This window comes from Eretmochelys imbricata, chromosome 1, assembly GCF_965152235.1.
Source record: "Eretmochelys imbricata isolate rEreImb1 chromosome 1, rEreImb1.hap1, whole genome shotgun sequence".
NCBI classification, from domain to species: domain Eukaryota; kingdom Metazoa; phylum Chordata; order Testudines; family Cheloniidae; genus Eretmochelys; species Eretmochelys imbricata.
The window spans coordinates 192,176,994-192,200,417 of NC_135572.1; positions in this window are offsets into that span (position 1 = coordinate 192,176,994).

Below are 23,424 nucleotides of genomic sequence, written 5' to 3' on the forward strand. Positions count from 1 at the left end.
TACGGAGGTGATGGTGCACATCCGCATCTTACCTCGATATTGGTGCTGCACATAACAAAATTCATTCCGCACATGGGTGGAAAAAATTAGAGGGAACACTGGTCTACATAAAGAACAATAATCCAGTTGACAATTTTTGATTGGTAATGTCCCTTCAGGTTCTTAATCACACCTTGACCCATAGGTTGCATCAAAGATATAGTGAACATAAAGAATTCGCGCTGAATATTAGTGAGGACCACTCCTTGAGGGTGTGCAGAGCACTCATCCCACAAGAGGCATATCTTACAGCTCTGCAAGCAAAGCTGACAATCCCACTGTTTTAGCCAGTTGACGAAAATCTCACCTGTCATCCAGGCATTCGCTGAACTGACATAATTGAGGGGAAGTTTACTGAAATCCTTTGGAAAGCATCTGGGTTGTTTTGACTTCCCGATCATGAACAGTGGGCGTTCGGCACAGATGAGCACACTTACTCTGTCCTTTGAAGCTTTCCCTCCCTTCCAGCTTTTCATTTTTTTCCCCCCTACACGTCCTCTGTCAGAGCTCTTTCAGATAAAGTCCTGTTACATCAGCATTGTAGATGTCAGCCAGGAAAAATACTTTCCAAGAATGTGAAGAAGTATTTCGCCCTGCCACTGCTCAGCTGCTGGTTCGTCCACTGACTGTTTTTCACCATGCTCTTTTTTGTAAGTGACATTGAAGCATTTCTTCCATCTGGTAAACCAACTATCACTTGCCTTAAAATCATTCAATCCAAGCAAAGGGGAAAGCTGAAAGGCTTCTTCCTTGATTGCAGGTCCAGCAAGCAGAGCTCCCTGCGCCGCCGCCTTCTTGAACCATGGTCAGCCTCAGCAGCTTTTCCTTCACATCCATGCTTATGGGAGCTATTCAACTCTCCGTCTTTGTATTTAGCCAGAAGCTTATTCTTCTGCTTTCACATTCTGTATACAGCCAACGTATGCAACCCCCCCTTGACTGCAACTTGGTTTTGAAAAGCCCCCAAAATTTGACATTTTTCTTTCTGGGGGAGACTTCTTGGCATTTGGTCCGTTTTTGCCACAAAAGAATGATGCAAGGAAGCAGAGGATGTCACAAATGTTGCTCTTATGCAGCGGCTATGTTGTTGGTACTGAGTGGGCAATTCATGGTAAGGAAAGTGTTCCCAGGGGAAATGTTGCTCATAAGTGGCATTTGCTTTTACAAGGCATTGCTGCAAACAAGTATCTACTATAGTGTCAAAAGTTGCCAAGAGGTCAAGAAAGATGAGGCCCTGAGATTTGGACAGACGGTGGCTAGTTTCAGTAGAGTGAGGGCAGTTTCAATGGAGTATAGAAGGCAGAAGCCAGATTGGAGAGGGTAAAGAATGGAACTTGTGGAAAAGAACTGCAGACAGCATTTGTAGATGCAGGAGAGATGAGAGAGTGGACAATCCTTTGAAGATGAGGTGGATTTTAGGGGGACTTTTTTTAAAAAAGATATAGATACCTCAGCATACTTGTAATGGCAGGGGAAGGAACTTACTTCGAGTGAGGCTCAGGATAAGAGAGGCTGAGTGAAATTAGTAATGTGCTAGGTGCTTTACTGACAGATTTGAAGATAGCATCCCTGCCCCAGAGAACTTACACTCTTCATAAAATAATGTACAAGAACTTTTCACACAGTCTGGAGCTTTTCAGAAGTTCAATCTGCATTACACATGGATCAAACTCACAAATGAGCATAAAGTGTGAAAAATTCCATACTGCTTGTAGCACTCACCAACCTTTAGACAGAAATAATAATAATGTGGTGAAATGGGATATGCCGCACACCATCTGGCAGCTGTGCAAACAATAAGAAGAACCTCATGAAGAACCATATTACGTTTTTGGGAACCTGTTGATTACATTGCATGTCTAACAATAGACATTTTACTGTGTAAAACGTGAGAACACAGTCTAAATCATGGATAATTTAATTGGTTACACATGGACCTTACCATTGGTTTAGTCATTCCTTTTAGTTAGCAGTACATCCTTTTAAAAATGCTGTCCTACTTCTACAGTGAATAAGTTAAAGAACTGTAAGTTCCATGCCAGAATATAAGAAACTAAAAAGAGAGTTATTGTTTTTCTGTAACAGCGGGAACCCTGATAGTGGTCTGATTCTGTAAGGATGTTTAATACATTCATGTAGCTGACAGTCTCATATTTCATATTAACACACCAACTCTGCAGCTGGCAAAATGAGGTTAAGGGGTTTTTTACTAATGTGGTTTTTCTGCATTTTGATGGAAAACAACAGAAAGTGATTAAAAAAATGTGAATAAAAAAATTTCTTTAAACCAACAAGCTTATGGATTTTGAAGGACTGCCAGGAGACTCATTAACTGGAACTACTCAGAAGGGCACTGAAACATGTTCATCTACTTAAAGAGATGAGTTTCTCACACAACAGGAGAAAAAACAGAACAAAAAAACCACAACAATTAAACTTTAAAAATCATAGGCCCCTTTCTAGGGTGGCCAAATCTCCTCGGTATGATTGTTCAGCTATGCATTTGATTATCTATTCCAGCCTAGATGCTCCAAGCAACTGTCTCTTCCTTCTTAACTTCCAAGGGACAGTGCACACATTCATCCTTTTTGTCTCTCTCAATTTGACCAGTACTGCTACCAAAGGTCGAGTCGCCTCACTGTTAAAGCTCTTCTTCTGTCCCTATGTTCATGGTTTTGGGTGCCTGCCACATACCATCCACTCTCCTTTTTTAGTCACCTCACATTCCTTTATCCGAAATTCCACTCTATTCTGTTTCTCTTGCCATCTTTATACTCAAACTGTTTTGTGAGCAAAGGTGGGGAAAGGAGTAGGGTGCACAGTTCTGGTGAACAACAGACCTGCATCACCCCAACTTCCCCAAAGTACAAAGTCTGTCTGGACCAGACATTAAGAATGCATCCTAATTGCTTTGATTTTCAAATAAGAGAATCCCTATGGGTAGTACCATACAACTACGATCATCAGGCCACAGTCAAGATTATCATCTACCAGGACAAATGGGAGCAGCTCTCCCCTCAACACTTGCCCGTTTGTTCTCTCCCCCTCTCCTCCCAACTCCTCTCACTGTTTCTAGTCCCTCTTCTCTTGCACCCCCTGGGCCTTATAAAACAAAACCCAGCTTGCATCCTTTTTCTAAGCCAGGTAAAACTACTGTCGTAGGGGCACATGGCAGGCACACGAACGTGACAGAGTTAAGTGCCTCCTTTTCAAGGGAGGAAGAAAATAATAAACAGCACTCCTTGATGTCTCTCCCCTCATCACTTTCCCCAGTTGCTCTATGAATCAGACACCCCAGGTTGCCATCCCCTCACTTGCTCCCCAGCTCTCTTTTATCCATGCACTCACGTCACATGCACCGTGCCCCAGTCACTCTTGATACAAAAACAGACTTCAACGAGAAACTGCAGAACTAGAATTAATTTGCAAACTGGACACCATCAAATTAGGCCTGAATAAAAACTGGGAGTGGCTGGGTCACTACAAAAAGTAATTTTCCCTCTGCTGATACTCACATCTTCTTTTCAAACATTGGAAATGGGTGACTCCACCTTGATTGCACTGGCCTCGTTAGCACTGCCCCCCTCCCCACCACTTGGTAAGGCAACTCCCATCTTTTCATGCGCTATAATATTTGTACTGCTAACTGTATTTTTCACTCCATGCATCTGATGAACTGGGTTTTAGCCCATGAAAGTTTATGCCCAAATAAATTTGTTAGTCTCTAAGGTGTCACAAGGACTCCTCATTGTTTTTGAAAGAAATTCAAGTTATGGGTACCGGGCGGGGTGGGGGGGGTGGAAATGGCTCTCTCATCAGTTAAAAGCAAAGAGAAAGCTCCTCCTTTCCCTAGCTTGCGGGGCTTTGCCCCACACCTACCCCTGCTTGTTAGATGAGGTTGTAAACATTCACCAAGCAATCTCTCTGTTAAGTACCACATGATGGAATGGGGGATTTGAATAAGCTTTCAACTTTTTCCAAGGGAAACTGAAAAACAAACCAATTTGAATCAAAATTAAACAGGTTCACATCAAGCCCAGAAATCAAAAACCATTGAGTTTCATATAGTTCCAGTATTGAGTGAAAAAAAAGTCAGCTTTAGATGGGTAATAAAAGAGGGAAGTAGCAGGGCTACATCCTGAAACCAAATGAAGTAAACAGCGAAGCTCTCGCTGACTTCTGTAGAGCCACTATTTAGTCTCTAGTTTACACTAAACAGCCAAGTGTCCTAATTTCTTCTTTTATTAGGAATTTCTCTTAAGATACCCAGTGAATTTGTTGACATTACTTTATTGTTTGTACTGAAAGAGAATCCATTTCAAACTTTCATGAGAAGTTAATCTAAAAGCCAAACTTAGTATCTCATCAGAATATTCTATTTGAGCTGTTCCAATCACAACTAAAAGACAAAGGCAATGCTTGATGAAATAGCTTAACATAAAATCAACCAATCCCAGCAAATCCTATGTTTTGTAAATGTGCAATACACAAGAAAAAAAGGCTTCAGAAGACTAGATCATAGTTTCTTGATTATGTAACATTCACAACTAACATTTAAGAAAATTTGAAAAACTCGAAGGTTAGTTATTTTTAAACTAGTGAAGGTGATTGAAGATTTTGAAGAATGAGGAAAGATGCTCTAACCAGATTTTCCCTCTTCTTTCTCCAGTCAGCAAATAATTCAACTGAAAGGAAAATTTACAAAACACAATAGTTTTTGCTAGGTGAAGTCATTTTTGTGAATCCCTAGAACCCAGCAAAATATAGTCCACTCCTGATTCACCACATTATTGACAGAACTCAATGTACAATGGAATTAATGGTACAAAGTAGTGCAAAATAATGAATGTAGAGGTATGACTTAATGAGCTTCTTCAGAAGTTACATGTTGTAGTTTCAACTCAGTTCAGGCCAGAAAGACATGAATCCTAAAATGTGTCTCTAATTAAGTGATAAAGCTAATTGGATCTGAGTTTGCTCCCTGATAATAGCTAGTGCTGCTGAAATAAATGGTTAGACAAAGCCAGGAAACATTCTTTTCCTCTCCTTTAAGTGATTATTAGGGTATAAACTGTGATTTCACTGACATGATCCCAACACTTAAAGGTTATATTAAGTGTGTTATTAAAAAAAAAAGGAGCAAGCAAGCGAGCAAGCAAGAGAGAGACTGACATTTTGTTTCATGGATTTGAAGAATAGCAGGAACTAGAGAAAATGGGATAAGAGCAACTTTCTCCACCTAACACCTCTGTGCTTCAGGGACTCAGTGGTTCTGGACAAGGTTGGGTAGAATCATGAGGAACAGCTTTCCTCTTTTGTCTGGTTAAGATGATCATAGTTTCAAAACATAAAAAGGAGATACTTTTGTGGCAACATTTTTTAGGTTTGTGGAAAAAAAAATCATACAAATGACAGAAAGGCACTCTTTTCAAGGCTTGGATCAACTAGTATGTGGTGGTATAATATATTGACACCTCTACCAAGTTGCTGTCTTGTGTTCCAGAATCTCCAGCTGCATGTTTTAAAAAGGAGCGGGAGAGGAAGAGATCTTCAATCCTACAGGGCACTAAGCACTCTGGCCTGATTCAGCCACCTACTTCCCCCCTCAAATTTTATCATTTTAAAAAAATGAATACTAACACTACTACAGCCAGGTTGCCAACTTGACGGCAAAACAGGATCTATTTCTTGGAGTGGAGGATTCCCCCTCCCCCCAGTAATTTACTGTTCTGAATGAGTTTATCATGAAACAATCAAGTAATGTCAGTAACATTCACTGAATAAAAGAATAGCTCTGATAGAACGCACACTTGTTTGACTTTTCTCTTCACCCCAAGCTCTGTTCATTAGAGCTGATAAAAAAAAATTTCCATTCTAGGGAAAACCCTAATAATTTTGACAATTTTCCTCCCAAAATGAAACAAGTACCAAAACTTCTTGTGGAATGAAAAAAGTTTTAAAATTTTCTATTTGGGAACGTCAAAATGTTTTCTTTTGACATTAGCCATCAAAATGATACACAATATCAAAATGTTTTAGTTTGTCAACTGAAAACAAAACAAAAAAAAGTGTTCTATTCTGGTTCACGTCAACCCTAATCTGCATTTGCCTGAGCAGCTGCAGTACCTCATGGGAGATGCAGTCCAGTCCATAAGAGATTATGGGGGCATGAATTACATAAACTACAGGTCCCTTGAAGTATAGCAGCAGATAAATTTAAGAGAGATTATTGTTGAACTGACCCAAACCAAAATATTTTGTTTCAATTTTCCATCAAGAAAATTGGGGGGGGGGGGAGGAAGGAGTTGGCCAAACTGACATTTCCCCTCAAAATGTACATTTCATGGAAGCCACAATTTCCATTGAAAAATATTGAGATAAAATTCTTTACCCACTCTATTGTTAATCACACCGAGCACTCATTCCACTGTACTTTTTGGTCTTGGTCAACACAGAATAGATGCTAATCCATATAGCATTATATCTTGTAGAAATATTACATCTCATCAAAAATTCCAATTTTTCATGGAGGAAGTTTCAGGCCGATTTTAAATGAAAATTTTGGTTTAAACTGACATTTTGAAAAAAAATTTCATTTGCTTCAACTAAAAATATTTTTAAAAATGAAACGAAAACACATTTTATGTCAAAACAAAGTGCCATTTCAACATTTCCTGGGGCAGGATGGGGGGGGGGGGGAGGGAGAAATCAAAATTCCCTTTTTCCCCACAAAAGTTTCTTTACTTTAAGTAAAAAACGTTTTTTCAGTTGGAAAACTTTCCCCATAAGTAATGCTGAACATCTCTAGCAGCTAAACTGCTAAGCCTTATGGCTGTTGAAATGAAAGCCCAGGACACTTCAAGCATTCTGGAAAAAGTACCTGAGAAACTGGAAGCATTAAGATAGGGGTTAGGGCACTCACCAAGGACCCAGGATATCCGGATCAATTCTCTACTAAATGATAGTATAGGGTTTGGTTCTCCTTCATACTTTAGTTTTACATATCACTATTACGCCGCATGTGTCAGAGTTGCTCCTGATTCACCCCAGCACAAGATAGAAGACATTCAGACCTATACTACTTTAAGAGGTACAATTCATCAGTTCTCAACAAGCCAAGGTTTGGGGGTTTTTTATGTTTTAAAACTTCAAGGATAGCTTTTGTTTGTATTTTATTTTTGATTTTGTAACAGGGATTTATAGCCTTTCTAGTCCAACTGCCAGTCTGTAATTCAACTACCAGTGGGACCAAAGATGTGGCCAACACCGTCTTGGTGGACTAGAATGATTACTTTAAGGAGAAGTAGATTTCCAACTATCTAAGCTTTTGTGCATCCTTCCTATTATCTCAGTGTGTTTTCTGATTTTTGGACTTGAAAATCTCTCTTGCATTGTCTAGATTTCTAATCTCATTTGAACCCATATTTAAATGCAGCACAGATTAGCATGTCCCCTTTGTGATATACAACTACCAAAGTGTCATGCTTTCCTACTTAAAAAGTTCATGGTTTTTATTTATGTGACCTTGAACTGCAACAAGCAGATAACGTTCATACAGTCTACTTTACACTGCTAGATGTGAGAAAATTGCGTGATGCCACTGAAATACAATAAAGACAGTTGATCAAATCTTCCAGCCAACGTTTTCAAAGATTATTCTTTGCAAATAATTTCAGCTGGCACATTCTACAGTATACGAGAACTGGAACCAGACACTCAAGTTACTAAATACCAAATGATTCTGCCAACACACAACCAGTGTATAAAATAAAATTCTCTAGAATCCTTGTTTCTTTAAAAATACAACATTAGTAGTATGCCTTTTGTGGAAACAGACTATACAGCACTGTAAAAAAAATTTTTTTAAATGTAGGTATTGCAGCAAAAACATGAACTCATGCCATTCTTTATTAGCTCACTTTAGGGTTCGGCCAGAATGAGATTCAATCAAATCCTTGTTTTTCATAGTCTGTACAACATAAAGCAACAAACTGCTGTTGAGTTTTATCCAAGCAATGGAACAATAATTTCTTCCTTACATTTGAAGTCGATATAAAATATTTTATAAGTCAATATTTTACAAGAGTGTGATTATTTTAGCTATATATGCAAAGTGAGCAAATCAAAAATGTTTTTAACAATATGGAGAGAGTAGGAGAAAGGAATGAAGACAATATAAGAGGAGAGAGCTGCTCCTATCTTCCTTGGCATTATTTTGAAGTGGAAGAAATATACACATTTGATGTGTTCAACATTTTACAGCCAAAAGTGCATCATTCCAGGTTACACTTGCAATGAGAATCTGAGACAGCTGTGGGACTTCCTGGACACTACGGTGCTAATAAGTGACAGTCACATAAACACCACCCTATACCGGAAACCTACATGCCTCCAGCTTTCACCCAGACCACACCACACGGTCCATTGTCTACAGCCAAGCTCTACGATACAACCGCATTTGCTCCAGCCCCTCAGACAGAGACAAACACCTACAAGATCTCTATCAAGCATTCTTACAACTACAATACCCACCTGCTGAAGTGAAGAAACAGATTGATAGAGCCAGAAGAGTTCCCAGAAGTCACCTACTACAGGACAGGCCTAACAAAGAAAATAACAGAACACCACTAGCCATCACCTTCAGCCCGAAACTAAAACCTCTCCAACGCATTATCAAGGATCTACAACCTATCCTGAAGGACGACCCAACACTCTCACAAATCTTGGGAGACAGGCCAGTCCTTGCCTACAGACAGCCCCCCAACCTGAAGCAAATACTCACCAGCAACCACATACCACACAACAGAACCACTAACCCAGGAACCTATCCTTGCAACAAAGCCCGTTGCCAACTGTGCCCACATATCTATTCAGGGGACACCATCACAGGGCCTAATAACATCAGCCACACTATCAGAGGCTCGCTCACCTGCACATCTACCAATGTGATATATGCCATCATGTGCCAGCAATGCCCCTCTGCCATGTACATTGGTCAAACTGGACAGTCTCTACATAAGAATAAATGGACACAAATCAGATGTCAAGAATTAACAAACATTCACAAACCAGTTGGAGAACACTTCAATCTCTCTGGTCACGCGATTACAGACATGAAAGTTGCGATATTACAACAGAAAAACTTCAAAACCAGACTCCAGTGAGAGACTGCTGAATTGGAATTCATTTGCAAATTGAAAAGGAGTACTTGTGGCACCTTAGAGACTAACCAATTTATTTGAGCATGAGCTTTAGTGAGCAAATTGGATACAATTAACTTAGGCTTGAATAGAGACTGGGAGTGGCTAAGTCATTATGCAAGGTAACCTATTTCCCCTTGTTTTTTCCTACCCCTTCCCACCCCACCCCCGTTCCTCAGACGTTCTTGTTAAACCCTGGATTTGTGCTGGAAATGGCCCACCTTGATTATCATACACATTGTAAGGAGAAAGAAAAGGAGTACTTGTTAGTCTCTAAGGTGCCACCAATTTATTTGAGCATAAGCTTTCGTGAGCTACAGCTCACTTCATCGGATGCATACTCTGTAAGGAGAGTGATCACTTTAAGATAAGCTATTACCAGCAGGAGAGTGGGGTGAGGGGAGAGAAAACCTTTTGAAGTGATAAACACCCATTTTTTCCATGATCTGTGTGTATAAAAACATCCTCACTGCATTTTCCACTTTTATGCATCCGATGAAGTGAGCTGTAGCTCACGAAAGCTTATGCTCAAATAAATTGGTTAGTCTCTAAGATGCCACAGTACTCTTTTTCTTTTTGCGAATACAGACTAACACAGCTGCTACTCTGAAAGCTGTGGGACTGAGTACCATAGGGTAAAATATCCAAATTAACCTAATTTATCTAGTTATCCACAGAGTTACGAAGCCCTTGCTGCAATTGACACTGCTTTGACATTTTAACACTCACATTTTGTGTAATCAGGAGAAAGGCAATTGTTATTAACGCTGACATTACAGAGCACACAAGCAACATTTATTTTTGTGGTCTTTATGCTTAGCTTTTGCACATCTATGTAATGCAGTATGCAAAGCCAAAATTTACTTATAAATGAATCTAATATAGTATGCTCCTTCTTGAAAGAAATTACCCAATTTTCTTGTGAAAAGTAACAGATTTTAAACAGAAATATTTGATTTTAGTATCTCAATTACTGCAAAATCATCAAATCCATTAAGTGGACTGTAACCAAATTAAGTATATATTTATGCTCAAAATTATTGAATTCTTAGAAATAAATTCAAAGCAAACCTTACCACATCCGAATTTTATTTGCAATCACAGCTTGAATAGTCCTTTATTCACAGTACATTTTGACAAGTGCAGCTAGTGGGAATAATCTTTAAAGGATATTTGATTTCTGTACAATCAAGTTTATTATTCAATCTGTGACATAAGTATGCGGACTAAATCCGCAGACTGAAGTCTCCCAATTCTTTTCATCTGCCAACCATTTGCAACAAAGAACACTGGTGTGATATCTCTAAAACTCTGATTTTTCTGAATCAAAGTACACACACAATAATTACTGTCAACAACCATTAGCACTGCTGTTTCTTAAAATAGGATTAATAGTTTAACATATTGGGAGGAAAAAAAGACAATTGAGTAGTATTTTTAATTTAGTTTGATTCATTTGGAAAAAATGAAATTAAACTTACCTTGATTAAAAACCAAGAGGCATAGAATAATTAGAACAGGAAGTGCACTGTAGGCTAATTACAAATTAATTAAGCTGTGTTTATAAGAGAAATACTTTCTTCTTCAAATCAGTTTGATCACTCAGTACTGTACTTGCTACTAATCTCCTGAAAGTAAGGTTGACATGACTACAGATGTGGACTATGTGCAGTTTTTAAGTAATTATATAATATTTTGAAGACCAGAAGAAACAGCTGGAGCAGCAAACCTGAAATGAAGAATTAAGGACTCACTCATGCAGATAAATATTGCTACACACTAGTCTGTGTTTTCCATTTCTGTAGCTTTTCTAGAGAAAAATTAGCTCTTCTTTTTAGACACATTTAAGCATAAAATTCTAATTTACCACTGCACCATAAGACATTTTCTAACCATGTATCCCTTGAATTCTATTTGTATTTTATAATATTTTTGCTTTTCTCATATTAGCTGTTGTTCACAAATGTGTTCCGGCTTTGATGAGCTTTTCTGTAAGGCTCCTCCAGTTTAATTGACAAGGGCCAATTGAAAAGGAATATTGCACCTTCAGGCTAAACATTTCATAAGTGTTATTGCAGGAGTGCTATATAGACATAATAATAATTTAAAAAAAAAATCCCATGTAAACCGGAAATATTTTTCCCCCATATGCAAGATTTAGCAAGATGTGTAGCACTAGTAAAGCTTGGGGCGGGGGAGGGGGAAGAAATCCTCTTCTCGTTATGTTGGCTAAAAACCTCTCCTTGCGTGATCAGAACAAAAAGAACAAGCATGACAGATAATCCCTGAATACCCAAGCTTTAAATATGCAAGAGCCTTATGCACGCAAAGGCAAGTTAGGTAACCACATATATTACCCAAATTGGAGGTGTGGACACACCAGCCGACAGACACCCACACACCCCTAACAACAACTTTCGAGCTACTTCTTTATAAATAGAAATGTAACAATTCAGAGGGAGCCATTTCTCAGCTCTGTGGGTGAAATGGGTAAACAGGAATAACTAACTACAAGTACACCTGAAACAGGGGTGTGACAAAACCACTTTTTTCCAGTGTTTGATTACTAAGAAGTCGCTTCTCGTGCTCACTGATATATCACATTTGTTTGTCTCTCTGATCTTCACAATATCATTGGTATAAAAACAAATGTTTTTCCACATCTCAATTTACATTACATTTAAACAGTGCTTTTGAAAAGGTCATATGAAAATGATTCATGGCATATATTTTATCTAGTGAAACTAGAACATATATGGATAACCATAACTATTTGATAGGTACACTCTACAGAGCCATCTGGTGGCTGCACTCAGCAATATCCTAGGAGATGGATGTGTCATGCATTATAGGACTCAGGGATTGAATGCAATGTCACCAATGAAAGATCACAAAGAGCCCTGTTATTATCTAGTACTTGTATTAGTTTATAGAGCACTATTGAGTGAATATGTGTAACCACAAAATGGCACTATTCTTATACAAACTGAATGGCAATTTGTCACTCACTCACTTAAAAGGGCCCATTCTTACACATGAAGACCTGCTTGGTGTCTGCCAGTTAGAGAAGGAGGTGTGATCAGGTCACCCCGCACATCTCCTGAGCAGACCCAGCCATAAATTATAGCTACTCCCTTTCAGCAGAGCCTCTTAAGGGAAGGAAGGAGAAATACCACTGCTTGCCCCTCAAATCAGTCTTGCTTAGCTCATGCAAATAATCCCTTTTGCTTGCAGTCTTTTTCATGTACCACTTGCTGGGTAAATAACATGAAAGGACTCCATGCTTGTAAAACTAAACTGATTGTTTACTAAAGTAACTATTTACAGAGATGTCACAACTGTAGCTAGCATTCCAGCCATGTGCACAGGGGCTGACTTCCTTGTGCCTCCTCCAGACTCTTGCAACCTGTGTTCCTCCCTCCAAATTCCATGTATGTTGCTACACAGTCTACCCTTTTTTTCCCCAAGTGCACCCACCCATTTGCACACCAGTACTGCCAACTCTGATCATTCTCTCAAAATGGTTAATGTTTTCTTAAAGCCTCGCTCCTAGAGTCCGGTGAATCTCAGCTTTCATCTTAATAAAAATTAAGTTGTTCAACCCTCATGATCCTCAGGAAATAGCTTGAAAATGTGAATCCTAGAAGCTCAAGAAGCAGAAGGTAAATAAAAAAAAGTTTATTTTAAAATAATCTTGTTTTCTAAATCAGTCTCATGCTGGGGACCTGATTTATGATTTCTAAATGCTCGGAGATGACAATACTGTGTGTCAGATCAATGCACGAAGTTTAGTACTAAACCAAATCAGCCCTGCAGTCCCTACTGAGGCAAGAATTCTAGGCATTTCTGACTAAGAAAGAACCATAGGAACTGGTCCCTTGTATACTGTACTACCTAGGCACAAGCTGGGTGAGCCAAGGAATTAGCAACCCCCACTAAATGAGAGGTCCACATTGTGCTATAGATCTGTGAACTTCCCACTGATAATATAGGAGAGTGCTCATTTTTAAAAAAAAAACAAAAAAAAAAACCCAAGAGCATGAAAGTGGCCTAAAGTTTCAGTTACTTGTTTATGTCAGCTAGTGACAAAACCTTTGTTACTTACATTAGTGTTGGGTGAAACTCAGAGTTGAGAGGTTGAGTTAAGCACCTACAAGTACCATACCTTGACCCAAATCTCACACTACAAAATAGGATCTTTAAAACCTCTGCATTTTCCCCCCTGAATTTCTTTAGTAGGAAGTAGTTGGAAAGATGGGAATGTGTGCAAATTTGTTAAGTTTTTATTCCTCTGAAATTTAATTTTGTTGAAGTGTTTTGACTACTTATAATAGCTGGGAGGAAAACGTACCATAAAAACGTCTGAAAAACTTCATTTTTCATGAACATTTGATTACATCAATTTTCTGACCAGCACAATTGGGTTTCAGCTCCGATTGATACCCCAGGTATAGGAATAGAATACATTCAGAGATAATACAGTAAAACTTGCAAGTGATGGAGTAGTAGTTTGGGGCAAAAGACAGCATCTTACTATATGGAAACTATTCATCCTACCCCCAATTTAAATATAAATTTGTGGGATTAATCAATGTCTCAGAGTATTTCTTTCCAGGTAACACAAACATTTGTAGCTCACTTCACTGAGAAGTTCACAGTTGCAATTCCTATTAATTTGATAGGTGTTAAGGTTTGATACTAACATACCACAAGATAACCAATTTAAGTGAATGTGTATCTTTTGAATAAAGAAATACAATATAATACAGCCTATTTCATTCCGGTACAGAGTTCAAAAATAAGAACATCATTTCAAGCTGCAAACGTGGCTTTTCATGGCACAAGTAAGGAAATTTCCTTCTATGGACATTTATTTTTCTTTTCATTAAAATAAGCACAGGCAAAAAAAGATGGCTTTTCACAGTTCCTGTCCCAGACAGTCTAGACAGCAACTTTGTGGTGAAACCAGAATAGGAACAGTCAGTTTCTTGTCTACACTTCACTTGCTGATACGGGTTTTCAGATAGGTGCCTCGGTACAGCACCTTCCCAACCCTAGCACATTTAAAGAAACCACACACGTCTAAAACGAGTCAAATTACAGGTTGCAAGGTGAACAAAGTCTCTGGGCTGCTTGACTTGTGAGCATGTTCCAACCCCCACAAATGAATAAAAACTGAGGTTGAAGGCATGAGTACATTTAATAGCTAATTAAACAAAACCAGTGGCAACACAAAGGCACTAGTCATCACAGTCTCTCTCCATTTATTTCTGTGTTCGAGAAAAGCAACAACAATAAAAAAAGCTTTATTGTCAGAGTGCCTTTTTATAGTAACTTTTCTTAAAAAAACGAGACATACACCATGCACCTCATAGAAGAACTTTCTCTTCCACATTAAAATTCAGTCAAGAATTCATCATGATTAATGATGCAATACTAACATATATGAGCAATTTACAACAGAGTTAATCCTATTTTTCTAGGGGCCCAACCCTGCAAAGGCTGAGCACTCCCAACTTCAGCTGAAATCCCAACCCCTGGGGCAGAACCAACCCCCCTCTCCCATGCATCACACTGGCCAACCAAAGGTTTTAGTGGGTACTATGGCCTTTTACTACCTTAAAGTTGCCCACTCCTGCTTTATAGAATAAAATGCATAGTGCAGTATAAGAAGAAATCTTACCCAATCTCACCAAAGATGGAGACCATTCAGATTCGGTCATGGCCCCATCATGATTAAGTGATTAATGGAATTCCAACTACTTCATCAGATTTCTTTTTTAAATGCTACTGCTGTCCATATTCTGACTGGATCTGAGCTATGTTTAATAGCCTCTGTACAGCAAATTCCTATCACTTCTAAAATGAGAAACAAGGATATAGGGGGCAGATGGTAGGACCAGACCGTGACTCTCCAAGACAAGGGAATGTGAACTAACAAATGTTAAGAATAATAAAAATATCTCTCAAGCTTATTAGAGTCTTACAGAAACAGGAGTACAAAAATAAATCAACCCAACCATCAGGTGAAACCACACCCTAATGAATGAGAAGGCTGAACACCTCTACTAAAAGAAAGATTGAAATACACACGTAACATGCATGATTGTTGTCAGTAGGACAGTACCTTGCAATACAGAGAAGTAATACTTTTCTATATATTAACAAAGCACCCAACTGTGGTAGTATTTAAGTGCTAGGACTCCTTGGATTATGAGCATCTATTAGCAACATTGCCTTGCATAATGCCTTACATAATAATTAATCCATTACAGTTAAACATATGCTTGCCTTACATATATGCTCTGTGAGAAGTGGGAGAAAAGCATTTGGGGACAAATCCTGCAGTCCTTATTGACACAGTATTCCCATTCACTTTGATGGGATTTTTGCTTGAGTAAGGAATGTGAAGTTGGAAACTAAAACCCTGATTCTGGAAAGCACATAAGCACATACTTAAATGTCCTCTTGACTTAAATAGCTTATCCCAACAGGAAAGGGAAGAAGTGCTGTCACCCAGTGGTACTAAAATGGAAAAACGCAATTCTACTCATATGTGACAAAAAATTGTGTTACATGTGACAAAAAATTAAGTTTTCAGCTATTGATCTGGCTATGAATACTATTTCAATCAAATTCTTCATTAATAAATATCAAATATCATTTGAGTAGTAATTTGTGATAAATATATACACGTACAGAGAGAGACATGACAACTCCACACATTTCACAGAGCATCAAGAACAGTGTGTTCATGAGCCCAATTCTATCAATTATACTGATGTAAATCCAGATACACATCACCCACACCCAAGAACAGAATTTGGCATTACATGTCACTAACAGGCATTTATTTATGACAATGGCAATCTCTGAGTGTGCTTAGGCTTCTCTTGTTTAGTGGATCATGATGGATCTAAAAACAATCCCATTACAAATGTAACATATATGATTGGTTTGCCTTTCCTTTGAACAGACTGCCATAGAAAGAATATTTTCTTAATAGCCAAATTCTGCTTATTTACAGAGGAGTAAATCTGGAGTAATTTACTTTAGATTAATCTAAACAGAGGAAAAAAAAGATAATTTACCCCATAATTCTCCAGTTTATTCCAGCAGCCTCTAACTTCTTCCACAATGGAGTTAAACTAGAGTTGTCACTGGCCACTATTAATTTGTGGTATGTCTGATAGTATTCTGAAGTTAAAATTATTATATTTTTATTTCCTTGACCACACAAATGCTAATTTAAGTATTCCAACTTCATGCATTTTTATAGGAAGTTGGTTCAAAGCAGGACCAAATAAAAAAATTTGTATCACTGTCAAATAAGCGTCAAACCATTGTTACTGACCCTAGTATGCCTTAACAACGTTAATCATGGTAAATTCTTTTGGTGTTCATGCGGATATAATGTAATTAAATCAAATTCCTGAAGCTATTTTCTTATTCCCATTAGTCCACCATCTGAAGATAAAAATGGGAGGTTTCTACTAAGGAAACAATAGTGCAGGAACTGTTCTCATAGAATAAAAGATTATAGATTAAGGAATAATAAGAGATGAGGAACAAGTAATAAATGTAACTAAAAGTTTGGATATTTTTCCTATAAAAATGGTACACAGTCAAAACTAATCAATCATCAAATGGGCAGTTGCTGGGTTTTTCATCTTTTAATACCATTAATGAAAGTGACAAAATTTTGAACATACTTTCCTTGAACCACAACTGCAGTCACTCCTAAAATGCTGACAATGCAAAATTAATGACTTAAGAAACGTGTGGAAAAATTGAGAACTATTTAAGCTGCAAAAATCTGAAATCCGTAAGCACTAGAAACATACATGAGATTTATTCCCTATGCCAAATGGAGCCTAACAAATTAATACTCCATTATATATTAGCTTGTTTTGATGAGCATAAATAGTACATCAGTGATTTTTTTTAAGATACAGAATTTAAATAGAATGTTGTAACAATTTTTCCTCTACGTGATCATTTTTATGCTGCTGTGTGTTTATTATGGACTTCATACTGCAAGTTATTCAGTGTGAGCGCAGGGGGCTTGCACATGCAGAACAACTTGCAGGAATGGAGCCCCAAGATTTTAAATCTAATTAATTGTTAGGGCACTTAGAGTTTTTGTAGGGACTTCTAAATCATTGTTGAAGCTAAAAGAATTACTACATGTATATTTCAGCATATTGAGTATACGGTTATATAGAAGTACAATTATTAATGTCACATACCGATTATTGGATACAATCCTTCAAGCACTTTTTATGCACAATCTCCATTAAGTCAAATGTTTTGAGCATGGAACACTTGCAGGATCGGGTTATTTGTTAGTATACTATAAAAGCACAATCATTAGATTAACTTGTTACTTTTGCTGATTTAATTAACTAACATGCACAAACGTATTGCTAAGGTCTGGTTCAACTCTATATCATCTCTTATTAAAAAAAACCTCCCAGATTCCCCTGTTTTCACACTTAGAAAATAGAGGATAAATTCTGTACTTACATTTGTGCAACTACCACAAGATACAATGAAAAAAAATATGCCCCATGATTTGGTGAAATAGTTTTAAACTATTGTTTTTATCATGGAAGCCTGGACATGGTTTTTGTTTTAAAAATAAATCAATAGAAGCTTCATTGTAAATGTACACAATGAAAATTTGGGATTAAAAAAAACACTAATATTTTGGGTACAGCAACATTTGGTAATATTTTAAGGATATTAAAAATATATTCCAGCATTTCCATTATAATCCCCTAATTGCAAATGATTAATAACTTGTTCAAATCAACCCATTTTTGGAAGCAGTTCAGTCAGTGAGCAAATCAATCAATTATGTTGTTTTTAACTTAGAAAAGTAAAGAACAGAAATTTAATTTTTTCAGATGCCCTTTAGCTAGAAGACAATGTGATCTGAAAGATTTTAACTGAGGACCTGGTGCAATTAAATAAAAAATGTCTAGCATACATTTCTTGACCTTTGATGTTGCAGAAACCAGACTCTCCTCCTCACTCCACAGATCTATCTCCCTAAGCAAAAGAATTCCAAATGGAATTGAAGTGCCTGGAAATAATCGAAGAAGCTTTGTGTGTGGCTTATATTCATTGGTTAAAAAACTAACAAAATAATGTCATGTTAAGGTGATAACACATAAATTGGGCCAGATCCTACCACTGTGTCCTGTTGGGATTTAGGGTTTCCCCCTGACCACAGCAAAGGTTATGGTAACCACCCCAAACCTCAAGGATCCTGGGTCATCTGTGAGTGGCCCTTTCCCATTTCATTTGGGGTTACTCCAGATTTATACTGTTCTAGATGAGGTATTCTGCCCCAGAGCACAAATTTGAAAATGGAATTTACTTACTCCTGATTGTTGAAAGCCTTACCCTCTACCTAGGATTGTTCCCTTAACTTGCCCCACTGATGTAATACAAAGCCAAACTGTAATTAGTGGGAAATCACCTGGAATAAACGTGAGTTTGGGGTAACCACAGAATGTAGGGTCAGGCCTATATTGATCTGAGATTACTGCAGTACTAAAACTGAATCAACAAAATTCATTGAGATCAAGACTTTTAGAAATAAGTGCCTCAAATTTGGCTCTTAAACCCAGATTTAAGCAGCACAGAATAAGTGGCCTATTTTCACAAACGCTCAGCATTGAACATCTCCCACTGTTCTGCACTTATGAAAATCAGGCCACTTATTTAAGCTCCTAAACTCATATTCTGGAGCTATTTTAGATGTTTATTTTTGAAAATCTTACCCACCCAAACCCCATTCTTTTTGCTGTGTTATTGTTTTACATTAAATCTAGTATTGATAGCACATGGAAATGAATGTGAATCATTAATAGCTTTCATGTGATATTCTGCTGGAAATTACTCCAAATCACAATGATTTTGTAAAGCCCTTAAACTGCTTATTGAAACGATAGTATATTCAAACTGTGGTTAGGATTAGATAGTTACAGGATAAATCAACAGAACTTAAAACTCGAAGATTGTAAACTTTCATGTGTGTTTATACACTGTCTGCCAAATTATGATTTCATCTGTGTTTGTACACTGCCTGCCATATGGGGGCCCATTCCTGATCACAACCTGTGGACATTACCGCAATCAAACATTAAATAATAGAAATGTTTGCCTTTGTAAATAATGTCTGTTGATAAGAGCAACTATAGTTAAGGAAATAAATAGTATGTTTAAAAAAGAAAGATGACTGTTTACCAGTTATTTTTATTTTTTAATATGTTGAACAGCAGCACAATATTTAATGTTTTGACAATACCTCATTTACATCTTCTGTTGCCACAAATATAAATGTTGTTGATCGCAAATGTCATCTTTTGGCAGTTTACACAGGTTCACTGGTGGTGGAGTACCCTGCATATTTTCAGCTATTTTTAAAATCAGCCCTCCGCTCCCTCGAGCAAAAACACAACATCTATAAAAGTGTGTTTGAAACTATAGCACAATTCAGATTGTCACACTACAGAGCAGCCAAAATATAAAATACTTTCCACAAAGATCACAGATTAGCCCTTTCTAAAATAGACACCTTTGTTGTAAAGGAAAAAAGGGACACTAGAGAATTTTAATAAGCTGAGACTTCCTTTTCCAGCTCTTTGCATATCAGACATCAGAATTTTCAACCACCAGTCTATTTCGTATGTAAAGAGCTAATGTAACAAAAACCAAAATCCAATATTAAAACCTAGAGAATAACCCTTGTCCCCCGGACCCGCCAATTCCCGCACATATTTCCAATTATTTTAAATGGAAAAACACAGATGCACAAAGCTCAATAATGCATTCAGAAATCCTCATTTCTAGTCTTAAGGGCCACTATTCATCCTTGGTTCCTTATTTCCCTGCTCTTTAGTTCATCTCCTCGCTGTTGCTTGGGAAGGAGGAGGTGCGGAGGGATTGGGAGGGGATGGAAAGATGGAGGAGAGGTAAATATTGCAACGTTCCCAGACCTCCTTAAACTGCTCAGTGCAGCATGGCTAATCTGACCACGCAATATTCAGAACAAGTGCTCAGACAAGGAACCTTCCCTTTTTGTCCACACACACACACACACACACCCCATTAAAAGCACTTGAATTCTATTCTCTACTTTTCCCCCCCATTCCAAAATCCTCTTAGATACGAGCAATGTTGTAGGGCCTGAACCAGCCAATATTTGCACACAAGAAGAACTTTACTCAGAAGAGTAATCTTTGTGAAACTGATGGGACCGCTCAAGTGAGTAAAGTTGCTCAAATGCCTATATGTTTGCAGGATTGGGACCAAGGAGAATAGACAAAGTGCACGCAATATTTATTCTCTGGTTTTAACATGTTAATGTGATTCAAACATGCATACATCTATGGACAGATTATTTACTGTGTTGCATCACCCTCTTCTACCAAGGAACCGTTTCTCCACCTTACAGCAGATTCTCATGCTGCTTCTTAGCTAGCTAGGCTCCTTATGTATTAAATGATTTATTCCTGCCAAAATATGAAAATACAGGGAAACCTCGTCTGCTTGAGGCAATTAGACACTTGACAAGTCCGGCGACAAAGTGGCATGCAGTCCTTCCATCCTGTACTTATAATTCCAGTGAATTTAATGAACTGTATTGGATGCTGGCTGGCAAAGGAGGTGTTTTAACATCACACAAAGTGAGTGGCTCTTGTAGTTCTGTCACCATTTTTTTCTCCCAGTGTTTCAGGGATGTTAATAAAGGAGAGGTGGCTCTTCATAGGGAAAAGGGGGGAAATGCCACTTCCTTTCTATCTGGGGGTTTTACTTAATACCCACTTGTTCAGCTGGTTCCGTTTGCAAGAAGTATTTTTTGATATAAAGGACATTGAATAATTTATGTAATATTTAATAATGCAGTAAACCAGGGAGAGTTCAGCAAGACAGGCATGGCACTCTAAATTATTTGCCTGCCTTGCTTTTCCAAAAAACCCACACACTTAAGGACCATTAACATACACAAAACAACAAAAAAAGAAATACTGGCTAATTCGGAAATTAAAATAAAAAAGGCTTGTTCTAGTTTGTAGGATGAAACAGCATCTTCCTAGTCATGTATTTTTAATAGTAAAATAAAGGCTCAAAAGAACAAAATCAAAATGAATGGAACGGGATTTATATCTACATTCAGATCTAGAGCTTTCCATCTGAGCCTAGCAGACATACGAGCTATGTAGTAGCAAGAGCGTTAGGGTGATAAATGACTAATAGTTCTTTAGTGTACTATACAGGATGTCTTGGCAGCAAATACATTTTAAAACACCAATAATTGTATCAAAGCCACATACAAAGCTTTCCCAATATTGTATAGGCCTCATGACTTTTCATTGTTTAAACTGTCTTAATATGCAGATGAAATATACCATTTCATGGGGGTTTTTGTTTGGTTTCTGTTATGCTTTTAAAAGATGACATTCCAATGTTGCTTTCTTCCTTGTTGTTCTTGTTTCTAAGCTTTTGAGCTTTCTTTACTTAGCATCTGCTTTAAAATAAAACCAATATATATCTTGCTTTTTCAGAATATACTGTTTTGTTGGTGCGGGTTTTTTTTTTTGGGGGGGGGGGGAAGAGGGAAGGAAGAACCTTGTAAATATAATTTGTGGTTAAATGTTTAATCAATGGGAAACAGGGTGAACATCCACAATATTTCTTCCAGGCAGAGATTTTCAGAACTAACTCTTGATACTTGGTACCCCCTTCACAGAGGTCTGATTTTTAGAGTGGGTACTGAGCACTTTTTGAAAATCAGGCTTCTAAGATGTCTGGAACTGAAAACCCAGAAGCCACTAATCAACTGTTGAAAATCTTTATCTCACATATTAAAAAAATGTGTAATTTAGCATAAACCTACATTCTAGATAATATGGTTTTTCCTTGTAGACTTCTTTTCCATAAACTATGATTTGTTTTTCTAAGTGAAAAATACCTTTAACGCCTTACGAGTTAGTTAGCTGAAATGAAAACAATTCAGCATCTCTTAATTTAGTCTGATCCACATTTACTAATTTACCATTTACATACTGCAAACTATTGAAACCCACAGAGGCAAAATGAGTGATAACATCTTTAAATTATATCCACTCGTGTTACATAAAGAAGTTTTATGGCACAGTGATATCAGACTACCACATATTTGTTCTCAACATTTTTCTTTTTACATAATGACCTTAAAAAGTTCCAGAAATAATATACTACCTGGAGGACATCTGTAGTTTTACCCAGTATGCTCTCACCAAGCTGAAGCTTGAAAAGGCAGGGTTTTGATGATAGCAACCTCTCTAATGTAGGATCTTTATGATCATCCACTTAAGCCGAGAAACTTCCCTTTATATTCAGTGAATCACAATTTGCTATTAAAAAAAAATTCTTACAAAAATTAGGCTAAGTTCTAAATTATGTTTGATACACAGGTACCATTTCAAATCAGAATTTCTGTCATTTGCTATGTAGTGCATTAAGACATTTGGAGACTCCCCCATTTTCCCAAAGATTTATTGATTTAATCATTTTAAAGGGATTTCACTGCCTCAGCAACATCAAGTTCTCCTATACCATGCAATGGCTCAGAATCTTGGTATAGATTCTGTCATTAAGGAACTCAGCGTGTCACTGCTGTTACAGTTGTTGCGGAAGCTGGATATTGTTTCTGCTTTTATCAGTTTTGATTATACCAATTGTTAATTTTAGTGTTTAGTGGGTATACTTTAAGAGCAGTGTAAAAAGTTGATAATGCACATAACAGATAATTAAAAATAAGCTCCTGACTGTTCACCAGAGATTAATCATGGGAGTAATTAACCTTCCGGAAGATAAAATACATCTAGACAAAGAAAATGGGTTTTGGACTATTAAATGAGTCATTTAAAATTCTACATGCCAGTCTAGTTCTAAGCTGTTAAATTCTCCATTAAGACTAAAGCAGATGAAATTGTGTGCTAAAAGTGTAATTTTTGCTAAACAAATTGAATATATGCAACTGTGTAAGGAAGGGGTTTTATAGTTAAAACGCCTTATTACGGTTCATGCTGATATTTATGGAACAAATACCACGGATTTTTAATGGAAGAGCTCAATCGTTCAGCTAAATTTCACGTTTGCGTATTTATCGTTACACCCACTGTTAGTT